The following is an 18,453-nucleotide window of genomic DNA, read 5'->3' as shown; positions in this document are numbered from 1 at the left end:
CATCTGTCAGTGGACACTTAGATTGCTTCCATGTCGGGTATTATAAATAGTGCTGCCATAAACATTGGGGTGCATGCATATTTTGAAATTAGTTTCTCTAGATATATGCCCATAGTTACCTCTGTCTATAGTTTGCTTCCTGGAAAAGGCCCTTTTCCTAAATTCCTTTAGTCAGTTAAAAGGGGAAGGTAAAAATAAAAACTTCATGGTCTTATGTTTCTTAAAAGTAATCAGCCTCAAATAATCATGCCAAAAAAATACATTTTAGGGTGGTAAATGTTGTTCCCCTATACCATATTGGACCATGAGCCTGGTGAGTAAGCAGGGGAAGGTAGTGGTTGGAGAAATGATGGGGTGGACATGTGGAAAAAGCAGGAAAAAAAAAAAAGCTGTGCCTAATATGCAATAGATTTTTCAGTTCCTGACATATGCTGATTTCTTTGCACAAAGTTCATTATCCATAAATTTAGTAAGACTCTATATACCTTAAAATGATTCCTTTTTTGTGAAATAATTTGGAAAAGTTTATAATCCTTATAAGCAAAAGTGTCTTGGTTAAAACACATCAACTGAAGAAAGAAACCTGTTGGCAAGTAGCTGAAACTCCCTGCTGGATCAGCCCCCAGATTGTTCCTCATGCACTTAAGTGCTGGATTACATGCTAATTAACACAAAAATTTTTTAAAGTTACCTTTTGGGTCTCCATTTGAGTTTTCAGTTTTTGAATACAAACCTAATGAAGTCCAACAGAAGCTGTACATATTAGTTAAGGCACCAAAAGGTGGTATAACAGATGAATCTAGATGTCTCTATGATTTAAAGCAATGAGAACTGGTTTCTAACTCATGTAGAATAAAAAATGGTGGGTCCATAGGTTCAGAGCCTCTTACCCTGCCAGTCATTCAGGGGACTAAGCTGACAGAGAGTCTGCCATATTTAATGTATGACTCCCTAGAATACTATAACTGTCATCAGACAGCAAAGAGAGAAGGGGAAAAGAGCATGGGGGCTGGAAAGAGGCATCCGTGGTTCAAGTCTGTAAGGATGACACGCTGTTTGTGTCCAAATTCCATGGGCCAGAGTTTAATCATAGGGTCATACCTTATTGCATGTAAGCCTAGTTCTGTGCCTAGAAAGAAAGGAAAAAATGGGTTTGTGCCATGATATCTCAACTTCTATTATCCATCTTGGTTACAATGAAATATAATAATTATGATATAAGTATATCATCTTTAATTTAAAGTAAAGGAACAGTTTGACCCGCACCTCAGCCTGTTTATAGCAACTGCTACCTGGTGATGTAGTTGTTATAGAGAATAGAACATTTTAGATATATTTTCATTCATGAAGACTTCCCTGGTGCCTCCGATGGTAGAGCATCTGTCTACAATGTGGTAGACCCGGGTTCCATCCCTGGGTTGGGAAGGTCATCTGGAGAAGGAAATGGCACCCCACTCCAGTACTCTTGCCTGGAAAATCCCATGGACAGAGGAGCATGATAGGCTACAGTCCATGGGGTCTCAAAGAGTCGGACATGACTTAGTGACTTCACTTTCACTTTTCACTTTCATTCATGATGCGTCAGGATATTGCATTTATGATGCTGAAAGAAGAAGTCTTTATGACAAATCATCAAAGACTGGGAGATTGCATGGAAATGAAAAACAAATTCAGGTGTGCTTTTAAAATACTTAAAAGTAATTACTGATAGACTAAAGGTAATGTATGTGCTACATCACCAGCAGAACAACTGAGCAAAGGGAAAAAATGATAGCTTTGTAGAGGTACAGTCTGTTCTGGTACAACACGTGCTCCTGAGATGTGAATTAACCCATAAGTTATTTGTAAACAGGAAAAAGATGACAGCACAATATGGAAGTCACCTTGATTTATACACTTTTCCCCCAGCTTGTTAAAGGCTTTTGCCATCTAGTAGCAGTAGCTAAACAGAAAGTATACTAGCAGAGCTGCTTACAGTACACAGTGGGGCACGGTACTGTCCTGTATACCCAGTGCATATTATAGACTTCTCTGAGGACCAGTTTTGATTATATGCTCTTTTATTAAAGCAATGTCTATTTATTTATTTGGCTACACCAGGTCTTGTTCTGGCTTGCAGGATCTAGTTCCCTGACCAGGGATCAAACCTGGAGCCCCTTGAATTAGGAGCACAGTCTTGATCATGGAACCAACAGGGAAGCACCCATATACTCTATCTTGAAAATATTTTGTGCAGCATCGCTTACCTCAGTTTGTTTATATTGAAAGTACAGTGTATTTTTCAAAAATGAGGTGGTGTTTTATTAGGATTATTTTTGTTTGTGAGTGAGACACAGAGTTATAATTGTATAGGTTTTGAATGCTTTGCCCTCAGACTTCCTTTTTCTCATAAACCGTGTAATTTTTATTGATGTTGCAGAGTATGAAGTTCTCAGCACTGCATGCATTCCATTATAGTCTTTTCAGTTGCCAGTGCCACAAACCCAATCAAAAATTAACCTCAGAGAAAGTGGAAATGTACAAAATCACATGACTGGAATGCTCAGGGGTTTACCTGAGTTCAGACATCCCTGTACCCATGCTTAAAAAACTGATTTTTAGGTATTTATCACTTTTTTTCCATCCCTTAGCTGGACTTCTCTCAGCTGGATTTTAGCTTGAATGCAAGCTTTTTATGTAAGGTGGATCAAGTCTGCATTTTCAGACTAAGGCCTTTTTTCATAACGTCTGTCATACATGCATGCATATATGTGTATGTATATACACAGACACACATACACACATACATATCAGTCTAGAATACAGGAAAGCTACAGGAAAGAAATGGCATAGTCAAAGTGATAGTTAAAGAGACTTAAATGAGGAAGCGGGTTTGCAAGTTTCAGGCAGGTTCACAGATGGCTACTAGGGGTGGTGGGGCAGTGTGGGGTGGTGGGGGTGAGAATGTTTGCAGTCACAGACTGAAGGAGTAAGTGGTGGATTGGGTTACCAGAACCATCCGGTGCTGCAGTTACAAGAGAGGGCCACCAAACTGCAGCTGCAGACTTCAGTAGAAAAACACAGCCACCCCCAACCTGCAGGTCAGGGAGAGAGACCGGGTGCAGAGTCCAGCCTCTCTCTTCATTCCCTCTAACCTTCTAGTGCCTCCCAGTGCCAAACCCACCTGAATGTAAGAGAATCCAGTTGGTGCCGGCTGTAGAGGTCAGCTTCCAAAGGTATGGAGCAGGGTGAGGATTAAGTATTGAAGCGGAAAAAGAGACTGTCTAACATGCCCAGGTTAGACACTGGAGTAAAAAGGTAGTTTTTCTTCCAGCAGGTATGTGTGATTTTTAGGAATACTTCTCATTGGCTCTGTGTGGACCACACATCCACACACGTGGCAGTGGAGATCTGGTGCTCTGGTCCCATGCCTCTGTCAGTATGGTGTCTGGATAGAGTGATTAACAAACTGGCTGAAAGCTCGTAGATGGTGGAGGAACTTTCAAATAAAACACGTCTGTGGATTTAAGAAGCTGATAACACAAGAGAGCCACATGGTAGACCCTGTGTTAAGTCTTGAGACACCAGTTTTCTCCCACAGGTGACTTACCCCAGCAGAGCTCAAGTATTTTGCATTCATAACAGTCTGATGATTCACTTTTCCACAGAGAAGGAAGAGGAGTGGATACTGAGGGTGAAGGGTGTACATTAATCACAGTATTTTCCTTTGGGAAGACAAGTTAAGTAGCCTTTGGGAAAATGTATGGAGATGGAGGAAGAGCACGCTTTCTCATAACTCAATAAATATTTATATCCTCAAAGTCTAATACAACATTGGAAGATAAAATCTTGTTAATAAATGTTTTAGAAAATGGGGAACAATATATATTACAAGAATAATCGTTTCCAAACTGTATTGTTTAAAATTCCCTAGATAGCTGAGAAAAAGGGAAACTCACCTGTTTTAGACTGCTGCTACTGCTGCTGCTGCTAAGTCGCTTCAGTCGTGTCCGACTCTGTGCGACCCCATGGACGGCAGCCCACCAGGCTCCCCCGTCCCTGGGATTCTCCAGGCAAGAATTCTGGAGTGGGTTGCCATTTCCTCCTCCAATGCATGAAAGTGAAAAGTGAAAGTAAAGTCGCTCAGTCGTGTCTGACTTGTAGAGACCCCATGGACTGCAGCCCACCAGGCTTCTCCATCCATGGGATTTTCCAGGCAAGAGTACTGGAGTGGGGTGCCATTGCCTTCTCCGTTTTAGACTAGGTAGTGTCTAAATCCACACTCCAAATGCTTAGCACTTTGTCCTTATGGAATAAATATTTGTTTAAATTCCAAATGAATGCTAGAAGTTAAATTGATTTGCTATTAATATATTTTATAGTCAGTGCTACAGAAAAATACAATAGTATGTAAATACTATCCAAATCTGAGTACATAAGTTGTTTTTCAAGTAAAATCTGTTCTTTGGTTTGATAGAAATAGTCAGACACATAAGAAAAATTAATAAAAAAAGCTGTGGAAATGTAATCAACATCAGCCTGATTTTTCTCCCTTTTCCAATGGTAATTTGTACCTTGAGAGAGCTTCTGAATGACTTAGTACAGACAGTTGCTCATAATTCTTTTTTAATTTTGTGAGGATGCAACTTTAAATGATTGAGGGGTAGAAGAACAGAGATATGGACAGCACTAATGAAAATTTTGCACATCAAATAGAGGACTATTGACTTAAATATATATATATATTTCCCCCCCCCCCAGGAGTACTAGTATGACACTGGGCTTATGAATGCTAAACTGGGTTCAGTTCAGTTCAGTCTCTCAGTCGTGTCCGACTCTTTGCGACCCCGTGAATGGCAGCACACCAGGCCTCCCTGTCCATCACCAACTCCCAGAGTTCACTCAAACTCACGTCCATCGAGTCGGTGATGCCATCCAGCCATCTCATCCTCTGGCGTCCCCTTCTCCTCCTGCCCCCAATCCCTCCCAGCATCAGTTTTTTCCAATGAGTCAACTCTTCGCATGAGGTGGCCAAAGTACTGGAGTTTCAGCTTTAGCATCATTCCTTCCAAAGAACACTCAGGACTGATTTCCTTTAGAATGGACTGGTTGGATCTTCTTGCAATCCAAGGGACTCTTAAGAGTCTTCTCCAACACCATAGTTCAAAAGCATCAATTCTTCAGCACTCAGCCTTCTTCACAGTCCAATTCTCACATCCATACATGACCACAGGAAAAACCATAGCCTTGACTAGACGAACCTTTGTTGGCAAAGTAATGTCTCTGCTTTTGAATATGCTATCTAGGTTGGTCATAACTTTCCTTCCAAGGAGTAAGCGTCTTTTAATTTCATGGCTGCAGTCACCATCTGTAGTGATTTTGGAGCCCAAAAAAATAAAGTCTGACACTGTTTCCACTGTTTCCCCAACTATTTCCCATGAAGTGATGGGACCAGATGCCATGATCTTTGTTTTCTGAATGTTGAGCTTTAAGCCAACTTTTCCACTCTCCACTTTCACTTTCATCAAGAGGCTTTTGAGTTCCTCTTCACTTTCTGCCATAAGGGTGGTGTCATCTGCATATCTGAGGTTAGTGATATTTCTCCCGGCAATCTTGATTCCAGCTTGTGCTTCTTCCAGTCCAGCGTTTCTCATGATGTACTCTGCATATAAGTTAAATTAGCAGGGTGACAATATACAGCCTTGACGTACTCCTTTTCCTATTTGGAACCAGTCTGTTGTTCCATGTCCAGTTCTAACTTTTGCTTCCTGACCTGCATATAGGTTTCTCAAGAGGCAGGTCAGGTGGTCTGGTATTCTCATCTCTTTCAGAATTTTCCACAATTTATTGTGATCCACACAGTCAAAGACTTTGGCATAGTCAATAAAGCAGAAATAGATGTTTTTCTGGAACTCTCTTGCTTTTTCGATGATCCAGCAGATGTTCACAATTTGATCTCTGGTTCCTCTGCCTTTTCTAAAACCAGCTTGAACATCTGGAAGTTCACGGTTCACGTATTGCTGAAGCCTGGCTTGGAGAATTTTGAGCATTACTTTACTAACGTGTGAGATGAGTGCAATTGTGTGGTAGTTTGAGCATTCTTTGGCATTGCCTGTTTGGAATTGGAATGAAAACTGACCTTTTCCAGTCCTGTGGCCACTGCTGAGTTTTCCAAATTTGCTGGTCAACTGTGTTGCTGCTGCTGCTGCTGCTGCTGCTGCTAAGTCGCTTCAGTTGTGTCCGACTTTGTGGGACCCCATAGACAGCAGCCCACCAGGCTCCCCCATCCCTGGGATTCTCCAGGCAAGAATCCTGGAGTGGGTTGCCATTTCCTTCTCCAATGCATGAAAGTAAAAAGTGAAAGTGAAGTCGCTCAGTCGTGTCTGACTCTTCATGACCCCATGGACTGCAGACTACCAGGGTCCTCCATCCATGGGATTTTCCAGGCAAGAGTACTGGAATGGGGTGCCATCGCCTTCCCCAGGTCAACTGGGTTACCAACACTCAAATGATTGTTTTTTTTAATTTGCCTTTGAAATTATTGTCCATGACTTACCATTTCAAGAGTGCTGAGAGTTTTCCATTTTAGATCCTCTGGTGAGACAAAATGTTCCTTCTACACAAAAATAGTGTGTTCATTTAAAAAACTCAGCTTCATGTTCTGCAGTGAGCTAAACAGTGGGTCCCACTTGAGTTAACTGTTAGCAAGTGATGGTGGATTTTTTTTTTTTTTTTCTCTTAGATTCTTACCTAGACCCATTTATCTTTCTGAGTATTTTTTACAGATGCTTCCCATTTTCCAGTAGAGTATTTCTGTCTTAGGGGAAAAGAGTCAGAAAAAGTTGATGGGAATCAAATAGGTGACATTTTTCTGTCACTGTTAAAATAACATTTTCACACATCTCAAAGGAACATCTAGGACTTGGGAGATCCAACAAGTTTCATCTGGATAAAACTTCCTACTTCTGTCCTCCTTATTGGGGAGGAAAGGTATTCTAACCCTTGCAGAGGTGAGGGAACATTTTCCTCTATTTCCTAAACATTGTTAGGTTTCTCAGTGTTTTCTCCTCAAATGTTGGGATGGTTTCATGACTCACTGCCTTTGCATTAGAATGAGCTATGTCTAAGAAATAGATGAAAACCTCTTGTTCCTCCCCCTATGGATAGAAAGATCCATCACAGAAGGAACCATAAAACAAAGATCAGGTCCTTTGCTTTAAGTATGTACAATTTTTATCGATTTGGAATCATACCACTCAAGATTTACTGTTTTGACAACAATTGGATTATTTTTGGTATCAATCAGTGACTCAAGAAGCTGCCTCTGCAGTCAGCTGATGCATGAAGTTATTATCAAATTCTTATGGGAATGAATTCCATTTGGTCATGTTAAACCTACAGAAGCATCACTACTGATTTATAATAATGCTTAGTATTTACTCAGTGTTGCTTAATCCAGAGAACTAAGAAAAAAGTAATTGAGTGAAATGTTAAATTCAGCCCCACTGTTACCATGACAACTGTGAGGAAAAGAAGACATCTGTCTGCCCCTTTCATGGATAAATTCCCATTATATCTTAAGATTTCCTCCTGCTAGTAGTCCCGGGTCACTCTAGGTGACAGTAAGATGCTCAGTTCCTATGAGGTGAGGTTTCTGTTTGGAAATAACCTGTAGCATCTCTTGTATGTGGGGCTGGTGTCAGTGTAATCCCTTCCCCCACTGCTTTGTTCATGATCCTAAACTTAAGCATCTGTCATAGGGGCTATTCTCTAAGTCCATCAACCCTTTAGTATTTTTGGTAAGTTATCGTCTGTGAGTTCATGTATCTAGTGGACTGTGTTGTACCTAAAGGTGTCACCTCAAGTTACTAAAGTTGAAAATGTCCTTTAATACTGTGCACCAAAAAACTGTGAAAGATACTGATACTCTTAGGATTTCAAAATGTGTATCATTGTTTGAGGGCCTGCTGGGTTTTTGAATCATATCACCCTGGCTGAAGTCTGACTAAATTTAGATCATGATACTGAACACCCTCAATGTGAGTGCTTTCCTCTGATTTTTGTGGGGGCCTTTAAGAAGGATATAAGGGGTCAAACGGGGAGATTCCTCTAGTAAGTAAACCTTAAGATAGCTAATGAGATATATTTTTACATGGTAGCAAGGACTACAAAAATATTTTTTATCTTTTATACTTATTTTTATTCCATGTCAAGAACCACTATTTTAATAACAAATATACAAAATGCATAAGCAATGTGGTAAGGATCCTTTCAGATTGATAAGATGATAAAATAGTTAAATGGATCTGTGATATGAAGAAAGAGCTTTGAATACTTTGCCTCTTATATCTCAAAGTGATGCATCTCTGTGCTACACCTGTTATCTTGTCAAAATGAGTGCTGATTAGCTAATGGCAATACAGTTTGAAAATAATGGTTCATATCCCATTAAATCCCCATAGCTGGAAAGTATTCATGACAAGTGAGTGGTTAAGCCCCTTGTTCCAAGGCAGCTCTAGACCTTAGTTCTACAAACAAGTAGACCATCTTCTTGTTTATTTGAACAACAAAACAATTATAATCCTTCCTTCATGATTGCTGGCCAGGTTTCAAGAAATCTTTGATACCCAAGTGACTGTGGGATACTTTAAAGATTCATTATAGAAAAAGAAACAAAGTCTCCGTGTTCATTTAATGCAAGACACTTGAGTTCTGTCAAACGTACATGTTAGTCCCTTGTAGATAGTTTATGCTACAATTTCCAAGTTTGACAGGTTATTGGGACTTTACCTTAGTAAGTATTTACTGAGCTCTGACTAGCTTTAGGATAGATGAGGCAGTCCTGATTAAGATGAGGAAGATGCCCTCATGGTTTCTTGCTCTCATCTGTAAGAAATAGACCGGCTAAATAGAGACTGTGTCCTGCCTTAGACAAGAGCTGTCTCAGTGCCCTGAAGGAGGTACAAGGGAAAGGTTATTGAGATGAAGCATTTCATAAATGTTCCCTTACTGTTGGATTTTTTCTAAATCATAAAGATAAAATAAAAATACACATTGTGGCAATTTAAAGAGAAAGATCACTGGATAGTGTTGACACATAAAGCAGCACTGTGAGGGCCATACATGCAGCAGGAGGAGAGGGATGAGGAAGAAGAGGTTTATGTTGTTACAGTTAATATTGTAGCAAAAATCACGTTCTGAATGTTTCCAGTGTACTAAACTGTATTCTGAGCGTTTTACCTTCATTGGATCATTCAGTCTTTAGAATAATGCTCTGGAGTTCGTTCTGTCGTTATCCCAGTCTTGCCGCCAGAATGAAATGGGGCTTAGAATTTGATGCACTTGCCTAAAGTTGCCCTAGTGGTGAGTATTAGAGCTCACATTCAGATCCGATTAGTCTTATAACTGTCAACATGAAGTTAAATCATTCTGTTTGAATCACAAGGCACAGAGAGGTGACCAGTAGGAGCTAAGAGTGGAAGCATTCTTTGTCCTTTGTCAGATGCAGTATGTGAAACATTGTTTTCAGATCTGTGTGATGCAGGGAGCACCACTTGGAGTGTGCTTCATGGACTTGTGCCAGCGGTGTTTGTTACTGTTACGTAATTGCAGTGTTCCACCTAGAGATCATCATACTAAGGGAAGTAAATGAGAGAGAAGTATTATATGAGATATATATATATACATATATATATATAATTTATATGTGGAATCTAAAAAAATAGTACAAATGAACTTATTTACAAAACATAAATGGACTCACAGACATAGAAAACAAACTTATGGTTACCAAAGGAGAAAGAGGTGGGATAAATTAGCAGTACTGGATTAATAGATACACACCACAATATATAAAATAGATAAACAGTGACCTACTGTGTAGTGCAGGGAAATGTATTTAATAGATTATATTAACATATAATGGAATAGAAATAAAAAAGAATATAGATACATAATATGATTATGTATAACCAAATCACTGTACAATACACCTGCAACTAACACAATATTGTAAATCAACTTTACTACAATTAAAGAAAAAGGAATCAATATTTCAATTGTAATGACAATTTGACAGTAATTTTATGTCTGTTGAATCTACTAATAATTTTAAAACATCTAAAATTTATATTTTTTTATTTCATATTTCTAGGGCTTTATTTTTTAATGTGTTATACAAGTTATGATTGATAACATTTAGGAGAAATTCTTGTTAAAAACTGGTATTTTATGGTATATCATCTGAATACCACCAACGTAGTATAAAGACCATCCTGGTTTCAGTTAGTCTATATTATTCTTTCAGTGGATTTAATGTCTACCTAGCAATATTGTTACAGAATTTAAGAGCATGAGCAAATTAGCAGCTTTTAACACCCTGTTTTGCAGAAGGTAGGTTATTTCGATCAATGCTCACTAAACTAAACGTGTCACCATAAGAATGAAAACCAAGAGTTGCTCATCAGCATTTTCATTGCGGCTCAGTGGAGAGAGCACCGTGGCTGCAGGAGGGGAACTGAAGCAGAAACTCCTCTCTGGCAGATCCTCCTTCAGCCAGGCTGTTTCTGTAATTTGATCCCAGGGGAAAGAGGCAAATGAGATGAAAAAGGCACCAGTCAGAGATTTATGCAAAAAGAATTTGCAAAGAATCTGGAGTCAAGAAGGACCCAGAAGCATCTTCTGCAGTAGTTTGCAGTGAAAATTGCTGCTTTAGGATGAGGACTGGAGCTCGAGGGACAGCTGTCGGAGGGGATTGCCCTCATGCTCGGTATGTGCCCAGAATGCGCCCCACCACCCCCACCAAGGCAGTGAGGGGAAGATTTTGAACAGTAAAGTAAGGAGGCAGCCTCAGCTGTTGCCTTCAGGGATGTCAGCCTCAGGTACCATTTTGCTGGGATCATCTTCCCTTTGACTTCTGGGCCTCTGAGGCCCATTCTCTACCCTCCTTCACTCCACATGGATGGTTTACTCTTGATCTCTTTTCTCACTACCAATCATCCCGCTTCAAAGGCCTGAATTGCTACATGACTTTTCACAGAATATTCTAGAGTCTTTCATTGAACATTCTGGTCCCACTGCAAACTTATTTTAGCAGTTCTCTGTGCCACATGCCTAGAAGAGAGAATTTTCCCTCCTATGCTTCAAAATGACTTTATATTCTGGCTGTCTTCTTCCATCCCAGATTCTGAAACCTTAATGAAAGTAATTACATTTTGGATTTTAAAGTAAAAAAGAAAGGAAAACCTTTACTAAATGAATGAGTACTTTGTGAAAATTTACTGTTTCTTCTCTGTGCAAGGCCCTCTGCTGGGTAGGAGGAGAATGCAAATATAGATCAGTTACTCATTCAGTACTTATTGAGGAGCCCACTGTAATACACAGTAGGGATAATTCTAAAGTGTAAATGAATACACCAATTTAAATAGAATAAGACAAAATAAAGAAAGTCCATTGTTTTCTTCTGTACCCCGTGAACCATCTGGACCACTGCTTAGGCAAGTCTACGCCACTGTAAAGACCATGATTCAGAGATGATCATACAGATGCTAGATAAATTTATCACAAAGTAGAAAACTATGTATCTTAAGAGTTGCCAATAAAATGATATGAAGTGATCGATTGGGAGCTATTATGTTAAACTGAATGGATCGTAACCATTTGTTTTAAAACACTCTCTATACATCTGGTTCTGAGTATTTATAAAACAAAATTAACATGACAGAGGGCGATGCTTAAGAGCAGAAGTTAGAATACTCTTTCAAAAGAAGGGACCTGCTAGTAAATATTTTAGGTTTTGCAGGCTGTGTTGTCTTGGTCTGAGCCAACTCAACTCTGCCATCTGCAGCATCAGTGAACACAGCCACAGGTAACGCTTCAGTAGCAGGGTCTGGCTGTGTTCCAGTCCTGCCTGCGGACTTCAGTGTACTGAATCCTGCTGAAGAGTGCAGGCTTTGGATTCATACTGGGCGATGAACTCTGGAATCAATGCAGGTGTGTGGAAACGCGCCAGTTATGTAAACACCCCGAGCCTTGGTTTAACGCCTCAGTGAGAATCCCCTGGGTGTCACCTAGGAAATAGTTAGAAGTGCAGAATCTCAGGCCTTGCCCAAGGTCTATAGATTCAGAATCTGCCTTTGAACAAGCTCCTCAGGGTATTAGTTTGTACCTTCTAGTCGGAGAATCCCTGAGGTCAGTGATGGTGATGGTGAGAATACCTGCTGACTAGGACTGCTTAGCTGTGGTTAGTTGAGATGATACTCTTAAGGGCCTTCCAGCAAGGCTAGGGCTGAAACAATCTCTCCTGCGATGGTTGCTCATGGTGACTATGTTAGGACTTCTCAGAGAGCTTAGAGTCTAGTGGAATATAGAAAGGTATTTTATCAAACTGCCCTGGAATGGTGAGTAGGATTTGGGTTTCCCCAGTGGTACAGGGGTACAGAATCCACCTGCAATGCAGGAGACACAGGTTCAGTCCCTGGGCTGGAAAGGTCCCGTGGAGGAGGTCATGGCAACCCTCTCCAGTATTCTTGCCTGGAAAGTCACATAGACAGAGGAGCCTGATGGGCTATTGTCAGCAGGGTCGCAGAGTCAGACACGATGGCAGCAACTGACCACACATACACATGATGAGTAGTATTTAGTCCTGCAGTGATAAGGGCTACAGCTTAGTAGGGTCACTGTACATATGCGCAGGTTTAAACCAACATAGCTGCACTTTCAACAGTGAGTGAGTAAATGGTGTCTATGAATGGGAAAAGCTAGGCCTGCTCCCTGTTGGCATTTTTTAAACCCTCTTGGAATCCTGAGATTTTTTTTTTTTTTTTTCATTGCGTGCTTGTGATAACTTGAGTTAATAGATGATACAGAGCAAGAACTCAAAAAAAAAAAAAACTTATTTGTTATTATACATAGAAAGCCTGATGCCAGTTTATTTGACAAATGGTATTTATGGGAAAGAAGGAGTTGTGGATTTTCTTAATGTAGCCGCCTTTACTCTTTCTACCCCTTACAGGCAAGCTTCTAAAAACACCTACTCAGCAACATCCCTATGCAGACTCTTTGTTACCTGTTTTCTAGTACTTATAGTGTCTCCATTTCTTCCCTCCCATTCACTCCACAAACTTCTCTAGACTGCTCTTTCCTTCACAAAACTCCATCAGAAAAAGTGGTCCCCAACCACTTTGGTGTTTTTAAGGTCAAAGATTGGTCATATTAAGTCAGTCAGTATTTTCAACACTCAAGGATTTTTCTGTTCATGAAGCACTTTTCCTGCGCGCTTTGTAATCCTCGACTTTCCCTTGGTCACGCTTGGTCCTCTGCTCACTGTACACTTTGCTTTGGAAATGTCATCTGTAACCATGAAGTTATTAACTAACCTATGACAAGTTCAACAGGGAGGTTGTCAGTTGGTTTTCACTCTGACTTCACACTAACAGATAATCCTACTTATTTGGCATCTCTTGTTAGCTGTTTCCTAGGCAACTAGACTGTAACAAGTCCAATCTACATTCCTGAATATGACATAGTCATCTTTGTTAGATAATGTACTCTCCTAGACTATAGTATTCCATTAGCTTCATCTCATCCTGTGATTAGACCTCAAAATACATGGTGACTATGTGGTCTTTCCCCTCTAGCAGACTAAAAATGGAAACAACCTTCCTTCCTCCTTCAATTCCTCCCGTTCCTCCTGCCCTTCCTTTCCTAACTCTCTTCCTTCTCCTCCTTTTCTATTATCCTTACATGCCCTATACCTAGATAAGTATTCACATTTGACACTCAAAATATTCACTGAATGAATTAATCTGCTTCAATGAAAAAAGCATAGTCTAAGCCACAGAGGCATACAGACTTGACTCAGGATCCTAGGCCCTGCCTCATGCCTTTGTTTTTTTCAAAGTAATTATGTGTCTTTCCTGAGTCCTCCTCTTATTCTCTTCAGTTCGGTTCATTTCAGTCACTTAGTCGTATCTGACTCTTTGCAACCCCATGGACCACAGCACGCCAGGCTTCCCTGTTCATCACCAACTCCTGCAGCTTCCTCAAACTCATCTCCATCGAGTCAGTGATGCCCTCCAACCATCTCATCCTCTGTCATCCCCTCTTCCTCCTGCCTTCAATCTTTCCCAGGATCATGGTCTTTTCTAAAGAGTCAGTTCTTCGCATCAGGTGGCCAAAGGATTGGAGCTTCAGCACCAGTCTTTCCAATGAATATTCAGGACTGATTTCCTTTAGGATAGACTGGTTTGATCTCCTTGCAGTCCAAGGAACTCTCAAGAGTCTTCTCCAACACCACAGTTCAAAAGTGTCAATTTTTTGGCACTCAGCTTTATGGTTCAATCCTCACATCCATACATAACTACTGTAAAAACCTCTTTTCCTCTTATACTCTTAGTACTATTCATAAAAACACCTACAGTCCATGGTTCTTGTAAGGTTATAAATGATGCCATAAGGGAAGTATCCATCATGGTGCCTGATACAATGCAAAGTAAATACATATTAATCCATCACTCCTTTTCTAGGGCTATATCTATTTATTTTTTCACTATTTGTTCCCATAATGTATGAGCAGCCACTATGTGTAAGAGGATGCTGTTCCAGATGCTGAGGATCCAGCAATAAACAAAATGGGCCACGTTTCTACTCTTGTGTTTACTTATATTTTCATGTGGGGAGGCAGGAAATAATTAAATACATTTACTAAGTTTTAAATACTTTCTCTGGGAATGCTAAGAGGAAATAGGAAAACCATTCTGGTAGGGTGCCATTTGGAGAAGGCAATGTGGCATCCCACTCCAGTACTCTTGCCTGGAGAATCCCAGGGACAGTGGAGTGGAGCCTGATGGGCTGCCATCTATGGGGTCGCACAGAGTCGGACAGGACTGAAGCAACTTAGCAACAGCAGCAGCAGCAGCAGCAGCAGCAGGGTGCCATTTGCACATTCCCGGGGAAAGCAGCCTGCCAAAATACAGAGGGTGAGGATTGCAGGCAGAACCACTGGCAAATTGAGCAGCACTGAGATGGGAATGCATTTGGATATTCCCAGAGCATCTCCCAGTACAGCTGGAGAGGATTCAGTGGTGAGAGGTAGGAGGGGGCCTCGGTGCTGTATAGGGATCTATAATCTAGGTCATTATAGAAACTCCCGATTTCTCTCTGAGATAGGAGTCATGGGTTGATTTTTAAGAAGAGAAGTCACATAATTTGACTTGGATTTAAAGCAGATCATCTGGACTGCTTTCTGGAGGGAAAAGTTGGCAGAACAGGGGCTGAAAAGGGAAAGCAGAGTGGTGTCTGTCAGTCTAGGTAGAAGATAATGACGATTTAGTCTATGATGGTCTTTCTCAAGGGTGTATCCCAGAGCAGCATCAACATCACCTGGGCCCAACTTTCTGAACTGCAGAGACTCTAGAGGTTGGTGAGGCCCAAGAATCTGTGTTGTAACTACCCTCCCAGGAGATACTGATGCTCAGCAACAGTGGGGAACCCCTGCTCCTGGTCATTAATGTCTTTAAAAGCAGTTAAAAAGTGGTCAGATTCCTGATATGTTGAATGTAGAGCTGATTGAATTGACTGATTTTCTGTAAAGTATGTGTGAGAAATGGGTGATTATGTGGTTTTTGAATGAAGTAACTGGTAGAATTGAGTCACCACATGATGAGAGGAGCCCCTCAAGGAACATTTGGAATGGGATCACTTTAGTTATGGCCGTATTCATTTCAATGTATCCATTAGACATTCAAGTGTGGTTTTTGAGTAGGCAGATGGATATTGAAGTCTGGAGTTCTGTTTCTCTTAATAAATCTGAGTAAGTTGTTATGTGGAGACTGATAGATTGCTATTCTGGAATTTTTTAATTCAAGAAGTGAAACTAGGAGAGGACCTACAGAGATTAAAGAACTATCTAGGGCAGCATTTTTAAAATTAGCTCAAAAGGAAAAGTGAATTCTGAAATTTCTCCGGAGACGAATTCCTTCAACTTGTCATATGCTGTGGATCACCTAATAGAGTCCCTTAAATGTGTAAGTGTGTTTTAATGAGCCCGGAAATGAAAATCATTCCATGATTACTTTGAAAGACAAAGGTGTTATGAACAGTTCATATCCTTTGGTAGCACTATGTATCTGATTTAATAGCTTGCTGAGGGGCTGGGTTGCTTTAGAAGTCCATAGTGTGGCATTTTTATGTAGATCCTACCAAGGATCTTAATCGTCTGTGAAGTCTGTTTCACATTAGATCTTTTCAAAATCTTCTAGGCCTAATTTGCACCAATCAATTTAATTTTGAACAGCCCAGGTTCAAAGTTATATTGGATAGTAATACATAATTTCTTTTTTTACAAAATTCACATACCCGAATTATGTATTGTGCTATCCAATTTCCTCTTTGTTTAAAATACAGTAGATTTTCTTTATCTTGAAAGAATTGAATGTTTTTATTTTTTAACTCACCATATGCCTAAATTTATAATAGAATGATTGTATTAAAACTTGTTGCTGAATTAAGAATCTAAACTCATGACATTATTATTTACCTAAGTGTAAGCAAGAGTACTTGCATCGTTCTGCCCTGAATTATGGTTCTGACATATTTTGATGCTCCAGAATTTCAAAAGTGGCAAATTTAGAAGGAAGTGTTGGAAAATAGAGTAAACTCTCAAACTAAATATTTTTGGTGTCTTGAAAATTGAACAAAGATGTATTCAGTGCAGCTAGCTTTTAAAAAAACTTTTATATTTTTAATTGAAGTGTAGTTAATTTGCAATGATGTGTTAGTTTCAAGAGTACTGTGAAGTGGTTCAGTTACATACATAGACACACATTCACACATGTATTCCTTTTCAGATTTTTTTTCCATTATAGATTATTATAAGATATTGAGTATGGTTCCTTGTGCTATACAGTAAGTCCTTGTTTGTCAACTAGCTTTTTTGCTGAGTCCCAAAGTATGAGCAACAGACTGGTTCCAAATAGGAAAAGGAGTTCGTCAAGGCTGTATATTGTCACCCTGCTTATTTAACTTATATGCAGAGTACATCATGAGAAACGCTGGACTGGAAGAAGCACAAGCTGGAATCAAGATTGCCGGGAGAAATATCAATAACCTCAGATATGCAGATGACAACACCCTTATGGCAGAAAGTGAAGAGGAACTCAAAAGCCTCTTGATGAAAGTGAAAGTGGAGAGTGAAAAAGTTGGCTTAATGCTCAACATTCAGAAAATGAAAATCATGGCATCCGGTCCCATCACTTCATGGGAAATAGATGGGGAAACAGTGGAAACAGTGTCAGACTTTATTTTTCTGGACTCCAAAATCACTATAGATGGTGACTGCAGCCATGAAATTAAAAGACGCTTACTCCTTAGAAGGAAAGTTATGACCAACCTAGATAGCCTATTCAAAAGCAGAGACATTACTTTGCCAACAAAGGTTCGTCTAGTCAAGGCTATGGTTTTTCCAGTGGTCATGTATGGATGTGAGAGTTGGACTGTGAAGAAAGCTGAGCGCCGAAGAATTGATGCTTTTGAACTGTGGTGTTGGAGAAGACTCTTGAGAGTCCCTTGGACTGCAAGAAGATCCAACCAGTCCATTCTGAAGGAGATCAGCCCTGGGATTTCTTTGGAAGGAATGATGCTAAAGCTGAAACTCCAGTACTTTGGCCACCTTATGCGAAGAGTTGACTCATTGGAAAAGACTCTGATGCTGGGAGGGATTGGGGGCAGGAGGGGAAGGGGACGACAGAGGATGAGATGGCTGGATGGCATCGGTGACTCGATGGACGTGAGTCTCAGTGAACTCCAGGGAGTTGGTGATGGACAGGAAGGCCTGGCATGCTGCGATACATGGGGTCGCAAAGAGTCGGACACGACTGAGCAACTGATCTGATCTGATCTGAAAGTATGAGCTAAGTGGTTGTCATACTAGGTGGTAACTATTAAGTTAAAAATCTCTGCGGGAGGGTGGGGGGGTGGGCTTCAGTGGTCCTCTCAGTCTCTTACTGAGGAACCGTGTCAATGGCCAAAATATCTACCTTCTCATCTAGAAGTGGAAATGACCCAGTCTGGAAACATGGATCTTGTTCAGTTTTTAAAAGTCATTAAAGGCTATTCAGACCCAATAGAAATGTCAGCATACTTTAAAGATGCAAATTTATGAGTCAGATATAAAACAATATGTGATGTGCATAATTAAGAAGATAAAGTACATGATAAAAATTGTTATGGCAAACTTTGAGCTGTAATGACTTGGCTTTAAGTTGGTAAGGATAAAGTTCTTTCCTGGGTGAAAAGTTTGCTGAAATTGATTCTTTGAGGAAAGACCCATTAATCCTATGTATCTAATAACTGCTAGCTCTGTGTGCTCATGGATGTTCCTGCTTATCCTCATGTATTCTGCAACCGCATTTCTCTGTGCCCTGTAACTTTTCCATTCACGCCTGGCTTAGCTCTTAGCTGCTTCACCTTGACATC

General features: G+C 40.2%; 1 protein-coding gene across 3 annotated transcripts in view; it reads left to right on the top strand.

Moving 5' to 3' along the window:
- GRM7 (glutamate metabotropic receptor 7) overlaps positions 1-18,453 on the top strand; it is a 940,532-nt gene that overhangs the window by 194,104 nt on the left and 727,975 nt on the right. The window lies entirely within an intron of this gene.

Source organism: Bos taurus, chromosome 22 (genome assembly GCF_002263795.3).
Source record: "Bos taurus isolate L1 Dominette 01449 registration number 42190680 breed Hereford chromosome 22, ARS-UCD2.0, whole genome shotgun sequence".
NCBI classification, from domain to species: Eukaryota; Metazoa; Chordata; class Mammalia; order Artiodactyla; family Bovidae; genus Bos; species Bos taurus.
Note: the sequence above shows the minus strand (reverse complement) of the source record. Positions and strands in the feature narration are given on the sequence as shown.